Genomic DNA, 19,673 nt, shown 5'->3' on the forward strand with positions numbered 1-19,673 from the left:
GGGGAGTATGTGAACATTTTTTCATTGCTTGTTGATCATTATGAGGTAGAGCATGTAAAGAGTCAGAAGGATCTCATGCATCCGAGTGTTTGGCGCGCAAAAATGGCCGCCTTTAAAGTGAATGAGAATATCGGCAATTGGGGCAATGCTTGGGGAATCTTTACATCAATCTTGGGGGAACGTAGACCTGAGTTGCTTTCCGAGTTCCCAATCTACCAATCCCGAATCATGGGGTACTCGACATCGCACCAGGGTAATCATTGGTTCTGTTACGACAATCTGTTCAGAAAAGAAAAGGAGCATAATAAAAGTTTAACCTGGGATTGTTATGATGCCTTGACTTGGGATAAGATGAAGGAGTCAGGAATGTTGAAAATGCCGTTGGTGGGAAGTAATGTTGGCGAATCCTCCCGGCAATATGCGGGGACGCCCTTTCGATCAGGTACGGGTGCTGACGATCACTCGAAACCTACCGGCAATACCGGAAAAAGGGGTTTCTGCTTTAATTACAACAGAGGTAGATGTACTAGACCCCAGGGATCGTGTAAATTCAAACATTGTAGTAGTTGTGGGTCGTCCCATCCTGAGTCCTCGTGCAGAGCCAGAACGGGTGATAACGGGGGGAGAGGAGGTGCCAAACAGGTCTAATATAGTCCGAGGGGCGCCTTTACCCACTCCGATTGATACCCTGGCGATGATTCCTTGGCTCAGTGACTACCCGGATCGTACTTCTGCTGGGGTGCTGCGGAACGGTTTTTCGTATGGTTTCCGCATCCCGGTAGGGGACTTTCAAGGTGTGGATAAGTGTAAAAATCAACTTTCCGTCCTGCAGCATACGACCGTAGTACAGGATAAGATCCGGAAAGAGGTGACTCGAGGTCGGGTCGCCGGCCCGTTTAGGATACCCCCGGTACAGAATTTTGTTTGTTCCCCCTTAGGGGTAGTCCCCAAGAAAGACCCCGGTGAGTTCCGACTGATTCATAATTTATCAGCTCCACGAGGTCTTTCCGTAAATGATGCAATCGATCCAGAATTGTGTTCGGTGCGGTACGCATCCTTCGATGAGGCCGTAGCCATTTTGAATCGCCTGGGGCCCGGGGCGCTGATGGCGAAGTCAGATATCGAGTCAGCGTTCCGATTGCTCCCGGTACACCCAGACGACCAGCGTCTCCTAGGATTCATGTTTCAGGGTTGTTATTACATGGATAGGTGTATGCCAATGGGGTGCTCTATATCCTGTGCTTATTTCGAGAAATTCAGTAGTTTTCTACAATGGGTCTTCACAAAGAAAACAGGTTTCCGAGATGTAATGCACTACCTTGATGATTTTCTGTTTCTCGGGGCAGCCGGGGGTCTTGAATGTGGCCGGGCCTTGGCCGGATTTTGTGTGTTAATGAAACAGTTCGGTGTGCCATTGGCGCCGGGTAAAACAGTGGGTCCTACGACTTGCCTCGAGTTTCTGGGGATCGAGTTGGACTCCATTGAGGGGTGTTTCCGTTTGCCAGCTGAGAAAGTGTTGAAGTTCAGGGCTGCGCTGCAAATGTGTATAAATGCATCTAAAGTTACGCTGCAACAATTACAGCAGGTGGTGGGACAGTTGAATTTTGCCTTGAGGGTAATACCAATGGCCCGCCCCTTTTCCCGTTCAATTGCCCAAGCGATGGTCGGCCTTAAAGAGGGCCATCATCGCACGAGACTATCGGCCGAGATCCGCCAGGACATGCGTATTTGGTTAGCATTTTTGGCGGATTTCAATGGTAGAATCGTCTGGAATGAACCAGCCGTGTCTTCTGAAGAGCTGGGGCTATGGACAGATTCGGCAGGAAGCATAGGTTTTGGCGCCATTTTCGGCTCGAAATGGTCAGCACAAAGATGGCCGACATGGTGGCATGAGAATGGTCTGACGAGTAATATTGCTTTCTTGGAACTGTTTCCCATCTTGGTGGCCTTGAGAACATGGCCCGATGGGTTCAAAGATCACTCTGTCATATTTTGGTCTGACAATATGACCGTGGTCGAGTGCATCAATAGTCAGGCAGCACGTTGTAAACTGATTTTAAGACTGCTTAAAGAAATTGTCTTACTGTGTATTTAATTGAACGTGCTATTCAGAGCAAAGCATGTTCCAGGGGTGATGAATCAGGCGGCTGACGCACTGTCTCGTTTTCAAATGCAGGCTTTTTCGGGTTTCCTCCCCTCAGCGGACCCAGAGCCGGCACCCTTTCCCGAAGCTCTCTGGTCTCTCGGTGCCCCGAACTTCGTCACCTCGTGGGAGAGAGTCTAGCACCAAGGACGAGGAAGGCATACGAAGGGGCGTTTCGGGCCTATTTAGCCTTTTTGGGGAGTGATAGAGAGCGACTTTGGGGTCACGAGGGATGGGTGGTGAATTTCCTGATGTCCTTACGTAGGGCTGGGAAATCGGTGGCTACGGCCCAGAGGCATCGTGCTGCCATTTCCTTTGTTGCCAGAGCACACGCTATCCAGGACCCAACAGCGTCTTTCGTTGTACAGAAAGCGCTGCGTGGGTGGCAACGCCTTGAGGGTCGCAGAGTAGATGAAAGGCGCCCTATAGGTTTGGATAGATTGTCCCAGTTGTTGGCCACACTCCCCGCCACATGTTCATCTCAGTTTGAGGCGGTGCTGTTCCGAGCCGCTTTTACGCTAGCATTTCACGGAGCAATGCGGGTAAGCGAATTGGTTGCAAGGAACAAACTGGATGTGGCGGGGGGTTTGTGCCAAGAACACGTTCAGATACGGGGAGAAACAATGACTGTCTCCTTTGTAAAGTCCAAGACTGACCAAGATGGGATGGGTGACTGCGTCATCATACGCAGGATTCCTGGGTCCTCCATATGTCCGGTAAAGTGTTTAGAGGATTACCTAGCACGAAGGGTGGCATCATGGGGGGGGACTTTGTTAAGACACGCTGACGCCACCCCACTGACGAAATTTCAGTTTCAGCGGGTGCTTGCGATGTCAATTGCCGCTGCGGGCTTGAACCCGGGCGAATTTGGGACCCATTCCTTTCGGATAGGGGCTGCTACGGAAGCTACAGCCAGGGGTCTTAATGTTGAGCAAGTGAAACGAGTGGGGCGTTGGTCCTCCAATTGTTATAAAAGATACGTGCGGTTGCACATGTTGTGAAGCTTTGTTTGGTTTTCAGTTACGCAAGCCTACGAGGCGGGGCGGACTATGCAGTCGACCCTACACCGGGCCAGCGGTCAGACATCACCGGCTGTGAAAAAGGAGGTGTGGGTCGTGGGCCACTCATACGTGAGGCGTGCCGCAGACGTATTCAAAGCAGGTGACATGATTCACGTGGCTGGGGAATACGGGTACCGGATGTCCTTCTACGGAAGGGGCGGTCTCTGTATTGACCAGTTTCAAACATTTTTCGAGGGTTTGTTAGGGCGGACAAGGTCACCGCCGTCTATAGTTATAGTGCATGTTGGGGGCAATGATTTGGTCACCATCGGTAGACGACTACTCCTGGAGGCAATGCTTTCCACTGTAAGTTGGTTGGCGAGGAGAGTTCCGGGGTGCACGATTGCATGGTCCCATATGATTCCACGAAAGGTGTGGCGGGGGGCTATCTCTATTCCTGCTTTGAACCATTCTGTTAGAAAGCTTAACAATAAAGTGAGTAGGTTGTTCCGTTCCAGGACATTGCATTCGATTTCTCATAGCTGTATTAATGATGACAGTATGTATTTGGGGGATGGTGTGCATTTGTCTTGGGTGGGGAATGAGTTACTCTTAGGAGACTTCTTAGCATGGTTAAAATCGTTGAAACATGACCTTTAGGTAGGAGTTTTTTGTGGGGGGTCCGGATAGCCGGTCAACTATCCGGCCTGTGGCGGTAAGGTCATGATCGGTGAGCACTAATTGGAAGATCCCTATGAGTGGGCGTCACCCAACACGGATGGGAGCGCTCGGGGGAGGTGGCCTTTGGCCCCTCAACGGGGAGGCGGTCCCTTCTAAGGATGGGTCGCCGAAAGAAGAGGAAAGGCGGTCAAGGCCCCTTCCTGTGTAGGAGGGGTTACAGCCCCCTCCTGGGGAATTTCCCGGGGCCAGTGACATCTGCGACGGCAGATGCGGTAAGTTGTGTGGGGTTGGGGGGAGGTCTACGATACCTTCTAGATACCTCACACGAGTTTTCGAACGACCTTTAACTGGCGTCGAGTTGATAAGTGCCCCCGTCAAGTCAAGGGAAATTGGTAGTAGTTGCACTTGAGTACGCCTCAGTGCTGTCGCCCCTCCCAAGTGGGGGGGGTATGTCTGGTTAGGGATCTTGACACCGGTTACGACCTTGCCGTTGGCCCTTAAACGTTAGGATGTACAATTTCAATATTTCAAGTAAATGTTTTGTAGGATGTTAGTTCGGCTAGGAGAACCTCTGTATTAGAGAATCTGTTAAGGTTAGCCAAACATCGCAATGTGGTATGAAATTGTACATTAATGTTTAAATGTTTTAATTTTTTGTTTTAATAAATACGGCCGGGAGGGTCACTCCCTCCCACTTCCAAAAACTTCAAGAACTGTTTCCGGTTTCCCTCCTTTGGGGATTGTGTTGAGAGGGGGTGGCGGGTATCTCAGCCATATGGAAAGGGGCGACCACTCGGTCCCCCCGAACGTATGGCAGAGTGCCTCGATCCCCCCGGGAAGCCATTTTGGGCGGGAGGCGCGTCTCGGCTGGTATGCCCGAAGCGGCGTAGCCGGGGCGCGCTTTTTCCCGCCCTAGAGTGGGCTGGCCTAGACACTGACGCGGCCGGCCACGCCCTCGGGGCAGGCAGGGGCGGGTTTACGCCCGCCCTGAAGATGGATAAAAAGGGACGCAAGACCAGAAGACATCCTCTTGTTCCTGTGCTCTGAAGCTGCACCTCCTCGCTGCACGTGAGCTCGAGACGGAACGAAGAGCCAATTTTGACCCACCCACCAGCCCCTGAGGACAGCCAGTTGTTTTAATAAAATTGATCATTTATTCTATTTCGTTTACAGGTTGTTTTAGTGTTATGTTTATGTTGAATGTGTAATAAAGATTGGTCTAATTTTACAAGTTTGTGATAAAGAACTTCGGATTTAAGGTCCATTTATAAACAGCCTTTTTTCGGTCATAGTGGCCAATGTAGTTTCGTTTAGTTAGCATTTGTCGTATTTATTTTGGTCGGGCGGTAAGGTCATGATCGGTGAGCACTAATTGGAAGATCCCTATGAGTGGGCGTCACCCAACACGGATGGGAGCGCTCGGGGGAGGTGGCCTTTGGCCCCTCAACGGGGAGGCGGTCCCTTCTAAGGATGGGTCGCCTAAAGAAGAGGAAAGGCGGTCAAGGCCCCTTCCTGTGTAGGAGGGGTTACAGCCCCCTCCTGGGGAATTTCCCGGGGCCAGTGACATCTGCGACGGCAGATGCGGTAAGTTGTGTGGGGTTGGGGGGAGGTCTACGATACCTTCTAGATACCTCACACGAGTTTTCGAACGACCTTTAACTGGCGTCGAGTTGATAAGTGCCCCCGTCAAGTCAAGGGAAATTGGTAGTAGTTGCACTTGAGTACGCCTCAGTGCTGTCGCCCCTCCCAAGTGGGGGGGGTATGTCTGGTTAGGGATCTTGACACCGGTTACGACCTTGCCGTTGGCCCTTAAACGTTAGGATGTACAATTTCAATATTTCAAGTAAATGTTTTGTAGGATGTTAGTTCGGCTAGGAGAACCTCTGTATTAGAGAATCTGTTAAGGTTAGCCAAACATCGCAATGTGGTATGAAATTGTACATTAATGTTTAAATGTTTTAATTTTTTGTTTTAATAAATACGGCCGGGAGGGTCACTCCCTCCCACTTCCAAAAACTTCAAGAACTGTTTCCGGTTTCCCTCCTTTGGGGATTGTGTTGAGAGGGGGTGGCGGGTATCTCAGCCATATGGGGCTGATGTAGCTGACGCTTTATTCTTACTAGATATTGTAGCTGGTAGTTTCGGGGCTGTAGTGGGTACAGGTGTCGAGTTGGTTGCTTGGGCTACAGGGATTATGTTTGCCGGTTTTTGCGCCCCTGATTTTTGTGGTTTTTGTGGAACTTGTGCACGATTTGGGGCGGGATTAGCTTTGATTGTCGCTGTAAGTTCGGTTACAGCTTTTTCCAGTTTTATCAGAGTCTTTTGGATAGGTGAAAGAGATTTATGTAGAAGATTTTCAATTTTTTCCAGCAGGTCTAAATTGTATTCATAGTCAGTTTCATTTATTTCACTTGTTGGGGGGCCTTCAGATACTATCACTAAATCCGTGGTGGGTGAGGCATCATGATGTATACTCACAGTGTGCCTGCTCTGGTTTCCCAGCAGGTGGGGACTAAGTGTATTTTCTTTTCCCTCCGTGGCGGTTGGGGTTTGTTTTCTCGTTGGTGTTTTATTTGTCGCTACCTGATTCTTTTTCTTTTTTATGGCTCCCTCCCTCCTCCCTCTTGCCTGTCTTACCTCTTCTGGTGTAGGGTGTGGGACTAAGTCAGGAGTTTTTTCCAAGTCGGTGTCAGCTATTAGTTGTGATTCTGAAAGTTGTGACACCGATAAATCAACTATATTTGGGAGGCTCTGCCTATTGTTTGTCCCGCCCTCACTATACCTTTGGTCTTTGGTAGGAGCTGGCGTTCTAGCGGATGCTAAATGTCCCATTGAGGATCGTCGGGCCTCCAAAAGGTCTTGAGATACCCTCCGGTCAATCAGTGATATACTCTGATCTATAAAGGTATTAGCCTTCGTTATGAAACTGTCTATTGGGCCGGTTAATTTACCTTTCTTTGCTGCAGTCTTGCTTCTGCTTCCCCTTGAAGACATGTTTATACCAAAGATGGTCTTTGCGGTACGTTTTTAAGTGTGACGTTAGGGGGGTGGCCCGGCCCGGCTCTATCTGGCCTCTAACGGCCTAGAACGGCCCATTCTTTGTCCGCTCTTCGTCCCGGGCTTCGACCCGCGCGCGTCCCGCGATGCGCGTCACTGGTCCTGTTTAAATTGGACTTAACATAAGGGGGGCGTGGCACTGGAAGGGGGCGCGGCTCTGGCGGGAAGAGGACCCAGCTGGTGTTATTGAATGCTGGTCCTCGCCGTCCCGGGAGCCGCGCTTCTCACCTCCTCTGCGGCCAGGTAGTTCTCCTTCTCCTCCCCTCACACTCGGGACAGCAGGCAATGAGCAGAGTGATGGGCTACTCCTGTAGCAAAGGGCAGCGGTCAATGTGGAAACAAAACCTCAGACACGAGCGGCACCAACGTGGGCCATGGTCTGTTATGCACGCCTATGCATTTTAATAAAACCTTTTGATCATTTTTCACTTAATTTTCACTGCACTCACATTTTGTTTTTGAACACATTCACTATTGGCTTGATGACCGCCGATGATGAGAACAGGACTTATCTGGTGAGTACCTATCAGGTATCCCGACAGTGGTTCGCCCGTGAGAGGTCATCTTGCTTTTGCACACTTTTTTCACAGTAGTACACACTATTGTTTGGTGCTCTCATACAGAGACTGTCACAATTGGGATGGAGGCTTTTTAAGTTGGCAATAAACGTTGTACTCTCTACCCCTAGTGCAATTAAGGGAAAGGGGAGATAATTGTAAAACTACAATATGAGTTACACGTTTGAATTTATATATAATTGCCTATGAGGACACTGTCAAAGTTGTTCGGATGCCTCTCTGAAATGTCTGGTTACTTGCAGGCAATCTTCATTATTCTTAGTCCTGGAAGTCCTCATTGCAGTCATTACTTTTGAGGGTGGCTCCACCCTTCACAGAAGAAAGACACAAGAAGTAAGATAGGGCCCAAAAACCCTGGAGTGTATAAGGCTTACTTACCCTATGCGCTTCCTGTAATACCAAGCCCAAATTGAAGGCCAGGAAAGGGGAGGGTGTGGGTGGGTTGTTTAACAGACCGTGAGAGGACCCCCAGGACTAAGAATAAGAACATGGTCCCAGTCATTACTTTCGAGTTTACGAAGGACAACAGGCCTTCACTATAGTACCATCTAGACCACTAATCAATGATACATCCTTTAATTAGTGCTTGGCTTTTTTTACAGCCCTATCGGAAGAATGGCATCCATTCCCCTCCACCCCCACCCCTCATTAATTCTCCTCATTCAGTGATTGTGTCAAACAGATTTATGCACTATCTCGCATTTAGATTAGTTGGACTGTCTCCCAAACAAAGCTGTTCAATTGTTGGTCACAGGATGGATAGCCCCGGAGCTGAGTCAGTAAACACATCTAACTTTAGTGAAAGAACATTTCCAGGAATGTCCTTGAGAATGGTACAGGTAAACCCATAACGATAGCCGCATGGAATGTGGCTGGCCTGGCAAACAAGTTAGGAAATCTAGACCGGCAAAACTTTATTGAACACTATGCAGTTCTCTGCCTGCAGGACACCTGGTTAACTGACACTGTGTCCATTGACGGCTTTCCTACCTATTTTACTCCTACGGTTCCAAGATCCATGGGCAGGGCCAGGTGCGGATTGGCACTGCGGACACTCAGGCATGGGCCAAAGGGTCGGTGTCTCAGTGCACTCTGTGGGCCGATTCTTTTCCCTCTTTACCAGTCCACAGAGAGCACTGACAGGGAGAGGAAAGCAGATTCGCTGTGTGGCCGACCGTTCAGCTATGATCAGCTGTGGCCTCTCCTTGACCCCCTGCCCTGCCAAGCAATCATGCTGATGGTGGGCTGGGGAGGGGTGATTGTGTGCCAGAATGGGCCTCCCAGGGGCCCAGGTGTTGCTCAGGCCTATGAGCCATTTTCACCTCGGCCCCCCTGGGGCCCACGCAGCCCAGAAACAGTGTTTGCTTTAACTCCGCGCCCTTAGCCCTTCATTCAGGGCATAGTGGGGAAGAAGAATGGGTCTCGCTGTAGGGGCCAGGTGATTTGGGGAACTTGCACCATCTTCACCTTAGCCTCGCCCCCATCCCCATGGATGACCCAGAAGCTGTGTTTTTGCTTTAGCCCCTCTCCTGCCACGCCATTGTCCTGAGGCACTGATGGGCTGGGGAGGGCTGAGTAATTTACCAATAGCTGGGGCCTTGCTGTTTTTAGGTGTTCCTGCACCGGAGGGCTGGGGAATTATTTTTTAAGAGAAAGGGGCCTCGCTGTTTTCAGGTGCTCCTGTGCTGGAGGGCTGGTGCATCATTTTTTTTTTAAACTCTTTTTATTTGAAATTACCAAACTGTTGGAACATGGTCACATCGTAGGAGCATCACAGGCGTACAATAGATCCACTCTCTTCCCCTCTTCTCCAAACGGTTGTCTTTTTGTATCATGAGTTAAAAATAACGAGCCTCTTGTTTGAGCTACCACTATTCTTCTTATTTTTTTTTCACTTTCATCGTGAGTCAAAATTAACGTGTCCCCAGCAAGAACTCACATCATTCGTTTTATTCTTTTCCTTTTAGACCTTTTTTCCGCTATTTTTGTATAGCATGATATTAATTCCTAACTTGATTTAAAGCTGATTTTGTGTTGCTTTTATGATGTAAATACCGCTTGCATGGTGGTAAGTCCACCCTTTTATGATTTTTTTAAATCAAATAAAGTATCATTATCACAAGGAGCATAATGTTACATCAGTTGTCATGGCATTAAGATTGCGACATTTCAAAGCAGTTAGGTATCTACCTCAAGCTTCGAACTTCGGGGCTGAGGGGGTTCACAGAGGCCACCTCTGTAGTCATTCCACTTATCCCATTTTCCCTCCATTTCTTGGGGCATCCCCGGGCAACATAGACTGTCCTCTCCTGAAACATACACCAATCCATGTCACGTTTCCATTCTGCAATTCGTGGAGGCGTGGCCGCCCCCCAGAATCTGGCAATGTTGCTTTTAGCTAACATCTGCCCAAGCGTTGCCCAGAGCCTGCCCCGAGCCGACAAGTCAGTTGGCTCCCATATATTCAATACACAACGTTTAGCCTCCAAACGCAATTCAACCCCCCCACATGTCCTGCATACAGCGCATCACCTTCACCCAGTAGGTCTGGGGAATCATTTTTTAATAGAAAGGGGCCTCGCTGTTTTCAGGTGCTCCTGCGCTGGAGGGCTGAGAAATAATTTTTTAAGAGAAATGGGCCTCGCTGTTTTTAGATGCTCCCGCGCTGGAGGGCTGGGAATAATTTGGTGATAGAAAGGGGCCTGGCTATTTTTCTGGTGCTCGGCTTGTAGGACATTGTCATCTAGGCCCTGTGTCCTTCCCAAGAACAAAATCCTCCCACGAACATTCCTTGTGTGTTTCATGAAAGACACGGCCGCGAATGTGGGCCATGCCCCGCAAATGTGTGCCACGCCCCGCAAATGTGGGCCACTTTTTCATCAGTCCCCGGGCCAAATTGTGATCCCAATACGTCCCTGGGCAGGGCTAGTGGAGGACTCATCACTCTTATATCTCTCACATTTCCGGGTCAGGTTATATGGTCGAGCTTGAGTACTGTAGACTACCAATTCATCCTGTTATATTGTCTAACAAAGCGCATGCTATTGATAAGTTTTTATAACAATGTTTTTAATCCAAGCAATGCTGCAGTGGCAAAATCACTGCATGAAGACATTGAACACAGTGTAAGAAACATAAGGGGCAGCTTTGTGGTTGTATCTGTATGGCTGGGGGATTTTAACATGAGGCATTACAAATTCCCTTCTACTGAGTCTTGTGGGCTGGTGGACGATGATCGGGACTCCATTTCCCATTTTGTCCATAGTTTGTTATCTGGTACTCATGAAATATAACCTAGTATTTGCCTTTGACTCCTTGAGCGCTGATCCAGTAATTACCCATACTTTTTTGGGAGTGGTAGTCACAGACTAATTTATTTTATCTTATTCTCGGCATATCTAAGAGAATGGGCAATTGACTATACTTTATCAGAATCTCCCCTTAGCGATCACGAGCCTCTAGCTTTATTAATTTATGACACCTTTTTTCCTAATAGACAGCTGGAAGTGATCCCCCGGCCGCTGACATATCCGAAGAATAAAGGGGTAACCATGGGGTGATCATGAACTGGCCAAAGTTTGATAATGATTCTTTTTTGTCTGCTCTACTAGGCTCAACACTTCCTGACTTCTAGCTGTGCCTCGGCGAAAACATTAACATTGGGCGGGGGCGAGCTATTAAAAGGATTTGCTAGAATCTGTGACATGGTACGTGACATGCTCACAGTCCCAGTTAGTCCCAATAAGAGGAAGCAAGCCAAATGGTTCAATGCCAACTGCACTAACACTCATAATCAGCTGTTTGCAGCATATAAAGACGCCACTAGGTATCTAAAGTTGGTATGCAGCTGCAGTAAGCGTACAAGTAGGCTTTAAGGGCCCAAAAAAAGACTGTCAGCTAGGAAGCCTATCACTCCCTAGTATTGGCTAGCAATTTTAAAAGTATTAAATCTTTCTGAAAGATGGTGAATCACACCTATTTTGAGAAAACCCAGGAAACTGGTCTTGATTGAGTGATTCCACCGGAAGACTGGGAAGCACATTTTATTCACCTGTATTCTGGTCCTGTCTCTATGGAGTTCTTTACTCCTCCAAACACAGCTGCAGTTTCAACACAAGCCGCCCCAGTTTTTTCCTTTTCACCTTTGTCCTCCCCTACATCATTCTCAGGATTAGATACTGAATGATGTGATAACTGCAATAAGTAGATGCCCTGTGGGGAAAGCACCCGGGCCAGATGGGATACCGGCCAATCTTTTAAAGGCAAATATGCACTTGTGGGCTCCCTTTTTGACAAATGTCTTTAAGACAATTCTAATAATGGGCCCACCCAAGGCCTGGTCCCACCTGACCATTGTCCCCATTTTTAAAAAAGGCTCCAAGGGGAATCCTTAGTGCTATAGATCAATAGCACTGCTCAACTCAACTGACAAAATAATGGGAAGAATTTTGTTGGAGCGCTTGCAAACTTGGGCAAATTACCATAATGTGCTTTCAGAGCTACAATTTGGCTGCAGCCGGGTCTAGGGGCAGTTGAGCAGTGACTCAACATACATCTTCCAATAAGTAAGCATTCTGTGGCAAAGACGGAAAAGGTGTTTCATGAATCTGAGCTCAGCTTTTGATTCAGTCACTAGATCCAAGCTGTGGAGCATCATGCTCGACTGGGGTTAGAGGCGAAATTTCTTGTTAGAACTCCATATAGAAGTGACTGCTAGTGTGAGGTATAGCCTGGGGGGGGGGGGGGGGGAACAACTTATCCTTTTAAACTTGCCTGAGGCGTACACCAGGGTTGCGTTCTGGCATCCTTCCTGTTTTCCTTGTATGTCAATTGCTTAGATGAGCAATGATTGGATCTTAACCCCTCCCATGCTCATGACGAGCTGAGCTCGTCATGAGCCACGGTGCTCCGGTGCTCATGACGAGCTGAGCTCGTCATGGCCCGTGGAACGCTCGCACGCTGGGCTAATTCCCCTGCTGTGCTGAGCATTCCATTGAAAGGGTGTGGTCGTGATGAGCTCAGCTCGTCATGATGTAAATGTAAATTGATACTTGTATAGCGCACTACTCACCCGCAAGGGTCTCAAGGCGCTTGTACGAATACCGCTGTGGAACCCATCCTGGCTTTCCCTGTGAGGCGTCCACTCATGGGCACCCCCAAGGTGGAGGCCAGGCATCCTTAGCGTTGTGGGGGCCGTTGTGGAGATTAAGCAAGCTATTGCCCAGAGTTGCAGAGTGGGACTCCATGATTGGAATAGGCACCGAGGCGAGAATTATCAGGTCTGTGGAATTTTGAGCCCAAGACCCGCCGAGGCGGGGAATTGAACCCTGGTCCCGGGCTAGACCTCTGCATCAGGGTCTGCCGCTCTAATCATTGAGCCACACTTCTCCACGTGATCACCGGAGCACCACATGATCACCGGAGCCCTCGGCGCATGGGGGCGCTGTGCGCGCCCCCGCCCCCCAGCACAGCAGGGGTTAATGCTGATTGTCCACAAGTAGGCAATCACAGTGTCCCCGGCACGGATGTATGCTGATGAAACAGTTTTAATAGCCAGGACAGCGATTGGCCTACATCGTTTGCGTGTTCGAGTTTGCACATTTATGGCCAGATTGGATCTCACAATCAATCAGGCAAAACCCCATTTAATTGTTTATGTATACTTAAAGAAGGAAGGTGTTTCTTTTAAGGTGAATAATAGCAAAGTTTGCACTGTGCCTACATTTTCCTATCTCAGGATACCGTTTGACGAGAAATTCAACTGGGGTTCATTGAAAACCATCAGGGCTGCTGCACTTGCAAAAACAACAGAGGCAGTTTTTAGCTTTGCGTTCAGGTTAGGAAGTAAGTTCATTTGAGAGTTCACAGCAATATACAAAGCATTGATGTACGAATGCCAGCTGGTGTTTGAGGATTTAGCGACCAACTTAGGTTGGAGAGGGTCAAGAATGACTTTATTCAAAGATTATTGGCTGTACCAAATTCGACTAGCTCTTATATTTGTCTTTCCGAAATTGAGCTAGGATATATTAGTGATACTATCAAACTGCAGCCACTTCTGCTATGGTTAAAGATATGGACAAAGAGTGAAACCTCTTTTAGCTGGGCAATTCTTGCTGAGTATCTGAAGCTGGAGCATTGCTTGGAAATTTCTTGGGTCTTGTATATCTATAATACTTGTACTAAATTGAATTTGATAGGCCTTTTCAAGACTCCAGGAATTTAAGAGGCCAGGATTTTGAGTACACTGAAGGCAATGTTTTTGGCCAAATGCAACGAGGAGAAAATGTAGAAAGAAGCCAGCAAGCCCACTGTTTTGGCATATGCTGAAATTTGCACTAGCTGTAGCATTGATCCATACCTAAGCTGGGTTAGCAATGTGCATCAAAGGTTCATGTAATTAGGTTAAGGCTGTCCAAAATCCATTTCTTAGTGGCTTATCCCACGAAAGGTACCTATATTGCTAATTTACTGCCATGTCCATGTGATGGTTGCTTTGTACAATGCACGCAGCTCTTTATGCTTTTTTGTAAGTATTATTCACCATTAAGAAAGTTATTTATTCTACCTCTTTTAAAACAGGCCAATATCAGATATTGCAGGGCTGCTTTAGCATTTCTGTGGTTAATGTAAACAGTGAGGATTTGCTTTTTAACTACAACTTTTATTTAGCGTGCTACACGGAAGCAGTAATATTGTGATTTAAGAACCCTCAATTTTTAGGTATCTTAAATATGTGTTTTAAACCTGTAATTACTTTTCATATGTTTTATGCTATTGGTTTTATGATTCTTTTATGGTCACATGATGATCGAATAAGGATTGATGATGATGATGATGGTGCTCATAGTAATTTAAGCATGTGAAGAACCAGCCGCACTCCATACTTCTTCATCAAAGGAATGACACTCCTGTTTTACATTCTGAATTCTATAATGTCTGACAAAGGTATCAGTTGGAATCTAGATGGCTGCTCTACATATCTCTCTCAAGGAGACACCTTAATATTATGACCAAGAAGTAGCCAATCCCTGGGTAGAACGTTCCAGGATGCCTTCAGGAATAGGATGTCTTGAGATGGAATAAGCAACAGAAATGGTGAAACAAGTTCATCTTCATATTGTCATATTGGAAGCACTGATCCCTGTACTAGAGCCTCCTAAAGTCACTAGAAGATATTCAGACTTTCCTGAAGGTGTTATTTAGTTCCAGGTAGATAGTTACACCCAGTTTGACACAGAAGGAACATTTCCTGATGTATATGAAAAGAAGATGAGATTTTATGAAGTAAATCTATTCTATTCTCGGCATTTTTAAAGCACACTACCACCCCAACAGGCTTCCAAGCGTCAAGCAAAATATGCAGACCTTATTTCGCACAAAGATTAGATAAATAGCAAGGTTTTCAGATGCTTTCTGAAACTCAGTCCATCTTCCCGCTTGCATATCCTGAAAGGCAAAGAGTTCCATAGTCGAGGGACCACGTAGGCAAATGACTGACCGCCATTTCTTGACTTATAGATCTTAGGGATTGCTAATTGACATGAGGGCGTAGATCAAAAAGTCCTGTTAGGGGTGTAAGGCGTATCAGGTGTTGTAGCAGCGGAGGGTCCTTATTGTGTAAAGCACAATGGGCCATGCAGAGGGCCTTAAAATCTATCCTCTGTTTAACAGGTAGCTAGTGCAGAGAGGCCAGGGAGCCTGACACGGTTATGCTTGGAGCTCTTCAACTAAAGGTGTTTCACTGCATTTTGTATGACTTGAAGTTTTCTTAATACATACTGGGAACTTCCGAGATAAAGGGAGTTGCCATAGTCCATACGTGACAAGACTAGGAAGGCTGGACTATGATTCTATATGAGGGCAGTGGTAAGAACTCAAAAATGTTTCTGAGTATTCGCAAGATGCCGAAACAGCTAGCCATTAACTTTCACACTTCTACATCCAAGGTAGATTTGTTATCCACTAAGAAGCCCAGGCTTTGTACTGTAGAATTTGAGCCTGTTTTAGGGGTGAGGGAGGTAACAATCAGGGTGTCATCATTATATAACACCATCGAAAGGCCATGCAATTGTACAATCTCAGCCGGGGGCAAACTAATAAGTGAAGTAGTGTGATGCTAAAGGATTAACCCTGGAACCTCCACACTCCAGAAAGTAACCCCTAGATGCATCAAAGTTGTCATTTGCGATTCCTTATTTGCGAAAAATAAGGAATCGCAAATAAGGAATCGCAAATGGCAATGCATCAATAATTTCGCAATTTTATTGAGATTCGGTAAAAATCGCAATTTTTACCGAATCCCAATAAAATTGCGAGTTTCAAATAGCGAATTCGCAAATCCCATTCATTCCTATGGGCTGAAATGCCCATAGGAATGAATGGGAATTGCGAATTCGCAATTTGAAATCGGAATGCAACAAAGCCTTTCAAGGGTGGAGAGGGGGGTCCAAAGGACCCCCCCCTGCACCCATGAAATGCACTTTTACATGTGAGTTACATACACACATGTCCTAAGGACATGTGTGTGTGTAACGTAGACGTTTAAAAAATGCATTTTTATGCGTTTTTACACATTTTTGCAAATTACCACGAAGTTCAACTTCGTGGTAATTTGCATTTGCAATTTGTAAAATCGCAAATGTTGTGAGGATGATGCATTGCATTTAAGGAATCGCAAATTTGCGATTCCTTAAAAGCAATCGCATTTTTGGAACTCGCAAAAAATAGCGAATTACCAAAAATGCTTGATGCATCCCATAAACCAATTTAGGAAGTGCAAACGGCCGATTTTTGCGATTCGCACCGTTTGCACTTCCTAAAAAGGTTGATGCATCTAGGCACAAGACTCTAAGTAAAAGAGCTCCTCATAGACCTGAAAACTCCTGCCGTCTAGAAATGATGCAAACCATTTCAGTGCTAGATTAGGAACTCCCACCTGCTCCAGCCTTTGTACTAGAATTGGATGTGATACAGTATCAAAGGAAATGCTCTGATCCAACAGTATCACTGCGGCTAAGCCACCTTGATCAAAGATTTTCCTCAATTCTTCTGTGAGAGATAAGAGTGTGGTCTCTCCGTGCTGCCTCCTGGCCGGAAGCCTGTTTGAGTAAAATGGAGCCTATTGTGATTTTCCAAAAATGAGTATAGCTGTTGATTAATATACTTTTCAAGCACCTTGCTTGCCCCAGGCAGTGAGGATATTGGCCTATAACTTTCCGTTAGTGTAGGATCTAACAATGGTTTCTTTAATAAAGGCCTCACAACGGCATGTTTCCAAGAAGCCGGAACTATACCACTCTGAAGGTAGATGTTGAACATTTCTACCAGAAAGGAATAGATTGTGGCTTCCAATTGAGTAAGAATGAACAGTCGGGCAGGGTCAAGCGGGGTGCCTGGCTTAACTGCCTTCATTAATCCCACCAGGTCTTCTTTCCTAATGGGAGAGAAAGCAGGTAGGGTTCCACCAGCTGGAATAGCATGGCGGGATGGGGCAGAAACTTTTGCCTGTTCCGCTTTATCTACAAAAGAGGTGTATATATCAGTGCCTTTATATAGAAAGAATTTGACCAATTCATTGCAGCAAAACTCAGATGGCAAAGGGATGGCGCCCTTGCTTATTGGGTTCGCGAAAGGTTTTACTATCTTAAATTCCTCATTTGCTGAACTAAATGCATTGGTTATTTGTGTGGCATAATAGGTAGAACGCTCACTCGGATTACAAAATGATAATGTTTTACTGCTTTCTTAAAATTTGATTTACTACTTGAGTTATAAGTGTTGATCCAATTCCTTTCCACCCTTTTCCACTGTTTCTTAAGTTCCTGTAAGTTGATGTTAAACTAGGGGACTGCTTTGCTGACCGACCACTTTTATGAATCCTGAGTGGCATAAACGATTATAACGAGGACTTAATCCAGTCATTACCTCTGAGATTTTGTCCCCTAGGCCAGGTTTAGAATTAAAGAAAGGTGAGCTCCCATTTAGTGGAATCTAGTTTTGACCAGCAGCAATCTAAACTCTGCGTATGAGAGAGAGGAGTACTCATCCGATGGGCAGGAAGAATCAATGGACAATATAATATGATCTGAGAAAATAACTGACATAGGTCTCATTACTTACATATTGGAAAGGTTGCTAATAATTGGATAAAGAGGATTACCTTAGAATGCATGCTGTGTGAATTATACTTTACATTACATTTTACATTTAAGGTTAAAAGATTCACAGTACACAAAGTTCTAGTGCACATGTTCTGAACAAATAACATGGTGAATATGCACCAATTTTAGAGTCACATGCTTGTCCTGCTTGGTGTGCAGTGATCACAGAATAACGCCCTTAAATATGCATTGGCTACTTAATCTGTTAACTGACTATCTCTCTTGTACGCACAAATGAGCGAAAACATAGGTACCAGAATAGGTCAGTATGTATAGCATGGTTGAATGTTTAGATGAGCAAATCTCCATTGATATTTTCCCAACGATTAATAAAAGACTGAAAGTACAGAACTTGGAAGGGATCCTCAATATGTCCTGACGAAAGCCAAATAACGTGTTGAGGTGTTGTGTGTTGGCTGAAACATGTTGGCCCTGGGACACTAGAGATAATAACGCTCTCACTAAGTGTCCCCACCTGTTTTTAACCTTGCCAAAGTGTCCATAAAATAAAACAACCATCTGGGCAAATTTTAGGATCCCCCCTAACTATCAAAGATCTCCCTTGGTTTTCAAGGATGAGCCTGTGCAGATACATTGGGTATCTGGATGAGGGCTCTAAGATGAAGCAGGCCACAGGAAACCCTAGTGGGTGAGAGTCCAAATAAAACCCTAGGGTGGTTTTATTGATAGGTGTAGATGGATAGGGAACACATATTAAGGGGTTGCTTCCTTTTTATTCCGTTGCTTGATTTTGGGAAGGCGAGGGGACCCCCTAAAATACTTCTCACCCCCCATTTTAGAGTGGCCCAGAAGAGATGATACAGGATAGTGGAGAAAGGTAAGGGGTTTTGCATCATGCAATAAAATGCCCCAGTGCGTAGAATAGGCTTTAAGAGTTGAAGGTCGCCTGCTACACCAGGAATATGTGTTCTGGATTCCCCTTGCTTTGAAGACCTAACCTATCAACTGCCAAACCGTGAGAGTGAGTTTGGAAAGAACAAGACACTCATGGTTGGAGAGAGGAACGGGGAAAGAGGTATTCACCAGAATAGTACACCAATAAAAGGAGAGTCAACTTTGTTTGCCAAAAGGGACAGGTTTATTCATAACAATAAGAAAAAATATATTTCTCTTTTGTGCTTTGCTTGCCTCATATAACATTCTTTACCCCCATTAATAGTTATAATGAACATTCAACACCTTTCTGAAATCATTCTCTGTCTCACTATAGTTCGAGGAAAATATTATTTTTGATATGGTTAAAAAGTCCACCTCTTACATATTTTAAAACCACATTCAATAATTAAAACCATCTAGTACATTTATATAGTGTTCAAATACATAATTTATTTCCTATTTACAACAATATACTTGTTAAAATTCTACGGATGCAGCGTTTCGGTGGAAGTAGATATGGTTCATGTCGCCTTCATCAGGACATATTTTAAAACAAAAACTATAGGAAACAAAGAAACATAATTACTATACCATTGCTTTTCCTAATACATCACTATATATTGCCATTGTTACAATCAGTTTTCAATTTCATAGCAACAAAGCAAATAATATTGAATGCTTTTTATCAAATATGTTTCATATCTTATTTTCACATTACTCAGTCATTGTCAGATATCTATTGATATAGACTAGAGATTTAAGAACACGCTTACTTCAACAATGCCTAGTTCCACATACACTAAGCAGTTGGGTATAATATTTATTATCCTCATATTTATACCCTCCATTAATCACATACTTAAGGTTTTTATATACTATATAGTATTCAAAAACCTAAGGTTTTCATACTGTGGATATTTACTCTCAAGTCGTTATCTCATACCTTGTTAATAGTTCCCACAAATCCTGCAATTTCATCAGGGATTTGAGAGGTTATCACTCCTGTCTGTACACCAGACTGTTGCATACAATTATTAAACTTGCAGCCAGTTCTTCAATTAGATTACTTCTAAGCTGAATCTTCTGTGTCACACTCCCACCGCATCGGCGGTCCCTAAGGTTTACAAAGTAAAACCCTCAATATTATGGATCC

Source organism: Lissotriton vulgaris, chromosome 7, assembly GCF_964263255.1.
Source record: "Lissotriton vulgaris chromosome 7, aLisVul1.2, whole genome shotgun sequence".
NCBI classification, from domain to species: domain Eukaryota; kingdom Metazoa; phylum Chordata; class Amphibia; order Caudata; family Salamandridae; genus Lissotriton; species Lissotriton vulgaris.